The sequence below is a fragment of the Octopus sinensis genome, linkage group LG19, assembly GCF_006345805.1.
Source record: "Octopus sinensis linkage group LG19, ASM634580v1, whole genome shotgun sequence".
NCBI classification, from domain to species: Eukaryota; Metazoa; Mollusca; class Cephalopoda; order Octopoda; family Octopodidae; genus Octopus; species Octopus sinensis.
The window spans coordinates 30,472,252-30,476,124 of record NC_043015.1 but is presented as its reverse complement, the minus strand read 5'-3'; the positions used below and the strand labels follow the sequence as shown (position 1 = coordinate 30,476,124).

Genomic DNA, 3,873 nt, shown 5'->3' with positions numbered 1-3,873 from the left:
TATATATATTTTTTGTTTTGAATAAAATTCTGAATGCATGTGTGTGTGCATGTGTGCGAGGAGAAGGGTAGAATTAACGATAATAAAATTAAAATTCAATGAAACAAATGAAATTAGAAAACTGATTTAAGATTTGTTGAAAATATTAATCATTTGTTGGATATATATATGTTGTGTGTATATATACACACACACAAATATATACATACATAAACATATATTTATACATATGTATACATATATATATATATATAAACATATATATATAAACATTTGTATATATCCATCCACAAGATATTTATATATATATATATACACACATACATAAACACACATATATATAGCCATATCTATATATATAAATATATATATTTTTTGTTTTGAATAAAATTCTGAATGCATGTGTGTGTGCATGTGTGCGAGGAGAAGGTAGAATTAACGATAATAAAATTAAAATTCAATGAAACAAATGAAATTAGAAAACTGATTTAAGATTTGTTGAAAATATTAATCATTTGTTGGATATATATATGTTGTGTGTATATATACACACACACAAATATATACATACATAAACATATATTTATACATATGTATACATATATATATATATATATACACACATATAGACACATTTGTATACATGGAAACACATACATGCTTGCTTATGGTTGTTGCACAAATTCATTGATGACCATTGTGTCCTTCATACAAAGCATTTGATGATTGCACATCCCAATCCTCGATGCACAGTTTAACCTGCAGATGGGACTGACAGGTCAGGCTTTAATCCATGTGCACACTTCTGCTCTTGTTTCTCTGGCAAGATCTGAGTGTATTTCTCCTCCATTCCTTTAGTATCCTTCCATTGGTAAGAAAACAAAAAGAGTTGTAGACAGCAACACTATTTGAAGGGTTAATGCTGCTCCTCTTGAAAATGGATCTCAGATGGTCTTTGAACCACTTCTTTGATCTTCCAGCCAAGTGATGACCATTGTGTAGCTGGCCATAGAGAATCCTACAGACGAGATGTAACTCGGACATCTGTGCTACATGTTCAAGCCATCTCAGTTGATGGCTGTTCAGTGTGGATTTACTTCTACAAGGACCAGTTCAACAGAGGATTTTTCTTTCTTACATCTGTTTTTTCAGGCTGGCATGGGTTAGACAAAACATACTATAGAAGTATTGTTTTTAAAGTCAGGTGCTCTTTCTGTTGCTAACCCTTACCTGTATTTTCAAGTCAGGGATCTCTTCTTTCACATATCTTCAAAGATGCAAAGCAAACGGATAATTTGTTGACAAAAGAGACAACAAAACCGATTGTAGCTTGCGAATGTAAGCAAACATATACATACACACAACAATATATATATACATGTCTACACACATACAAACATCTAAATATATAATGACAGACAGTGTGGCTGAAACAGCAGACTGCAGATTTGTGTGTATAATCCTTTCTTATGAAGAGATTGAAAGAATCTTCCGGAGAAAGTGGATGTTAAAAGCTTTGATGTTAAAAGCTTCCAATATGTGGACAATAAATGGTCCATAGTTGTACCCATGCAGGAGAACAGAAACAGAGACATAAACTTTGGTTTAGCGGTAGAGGGGGTTACTTAGAAAAACCTTTCTGAATCCTTTAACCCTTTAGCATTCAAACTGGCCATATCCGGCCTAAATATTTTACCTCCTTTTTGTTCAAAACCATTCAGATCCAACCTCTTACCCTATCCTACAATATTATTCCCAAAGTAAAGAGTCACATCGCAGAAATCTCACAGCTATGAGATAATGCAGGATTAATTCAATGCAATGTGAATAAACAAGCATCGCATTTGGTAGAATAATGTGAATACTAAAGGGTTAAAGGCTACAGAGGCCTGTCTGAGGTAGTTTAGAATTTGTTTAGTCAGTGTGCAGTCATTAAAAATTACACTGCTAAGGTATACAAGCTGGGATATCAAATTAACTGCTGCTGTTTATACCAAGAAAGTGAACAGAAGTGAGAGTAGTGTAGCATACCATCGAAGGATAAACTTAATTTTCTTAGATATTAACTGTCAGGCCATTTTTTAAAAAATAAACTTTTAACTGCCAAAACGGTAGATTAAAGGGGTTCCGGAATGTGAGATACCACAGTACAGCCATTGGTATACCCTATATCAACGATCTGTTCGTATCTGAGCTGAATGGTGGCCTGAAGTGTTCTGATGCTGAAAAGGTTTCCAGTTTAGTCCCACTATGTGACATCTTAAACAAGTGTTTTTCTACTACAACCCTGAGCAAACCAAAGGCTTGTGAGTAGATATGGTAGATGGAAACTGAAAGAAGCTTGCTACATATGTGTGTGTTGATCAGAAAACTATTTCATCACAGGCTTAACCATTTATAGCTGAGTGAACTGGAGTGACGTGAAATGAAGAGTTTTGCTCAAGAACACAATACACAGCTGCTATGGGAATTGAAACCATGATCTCCTAATTGTGAATGTAACAAATCTAACCACTAGGCCACATGCATACATAACATTACATACACTCGTATATCTGTCAAAAAGAGGACCTTTAGACAACTTACATGGTATAATATTACATATATATAAGATTTATATACACACATATATATAATATTATACATAAATACATCATTTATATACATACATATACAATATATATTTATATATATTGGAGTCAGTTTTGGGATAGGATAATCCAGGCGCTTACCTTAGGAAGCACTTCTACAGACAGCAGCTAAGTGAAAATTGCACAGGGGAATATCTCCCCATGAAACTGCTGTTTCAAATAAACAGAAAATATGCAAATTCCGTTTCCATTGTAAAATTTGAAAAATAAAAATTGAAGTTAAAAGTTAAGGATATTATTTAAAAAAAATAATACCTCAAACTCCAATCTTCAATTCATACATACATATATATATATATATATATATTACAGTGGGAATATTGTTACATGTTTATTAAAAACCAAAACCAAAACCAAAAAACAGTATACCTTATGATTCAGATTCTTCAAAAGTCCTGTGTAATGCATTCATTAACGAATGCATGAATTAATTATTCCATCTTGTCAGCAGATGCTCTTTTATGCAAATGTAATTGGCCAGTTTTAGCTGGGTCCTTCTTTGTAAATTGCTGTAAACTACTAATTTCATTCTAGATACATGGTTACACTTTCTCCGATGAACATCTAACAAGACTAGAAACTAGTCACAACAATCCTTTTTTATGTCTATAGAGAAATATTAACTGTACTGCATGGAACCTGTGGGGTTTTTTTCTATTTACAATGAAGACAATATTGTATGTTTATTAAAAAAGGTATACATATATACCTTACATTTTAAATCATATATATTTTTACATATACATATATCTACATGCACAAAACATACATATATGCATATACATACAAATATATATTAAAGATGCACACACACATGAACACATACCTATAACATGCATATATTTACATATAAATTCATAGACATGTATTTGATAAGCGCCATGTACAAAATCTTTGGCCCTTGAATCTTGTAAATTTATGCCGATTAAAAAAATAAATACATATACACACATTCATTCATACACACATGGAAGAAAGAGGACTAAATATTTTAAGCAGAGTATATATAATCTTTTATTAGAAGAGATTACTACAGGAGTGGCTTGAAGGGCCTACAGTTTTTTTTGTTTTTTTTTTGCTTTGTATCAATCCCAACAAATAAAAGATTATGTGTATATCTATATGTTTACATATGTATGCAAACACATACACAGACACACATATATTTATCATCATTTCATATTCATGTTCAATGCTGACATGGAACATGTAAATTATATAT

General features: G+C 31.8%; 1 long non-coding RNA gene across 1 annotated transcript; it reads right to left on the bottom strand.

Moving 5' to 3' along the window:
* Positions 1 to 818: 818 nt before the first annotated feature.
* Positions 819 to 3,416, bottom strand: LOC118767132. Its single transcript, XR_005003034.1, has 2 exons — positions 1,729 to 3,416; positions 819 to 1,696 (listed from the first exon to the last, which is right to left on the bottom strand). It is a non-coding gene; the product is annotated as an uncharacterized LOC118767132 (long non-coding RNA).
* Between the last annotated feature and the right edge of the window lie 457 nt (positions 3,417 to 3,873).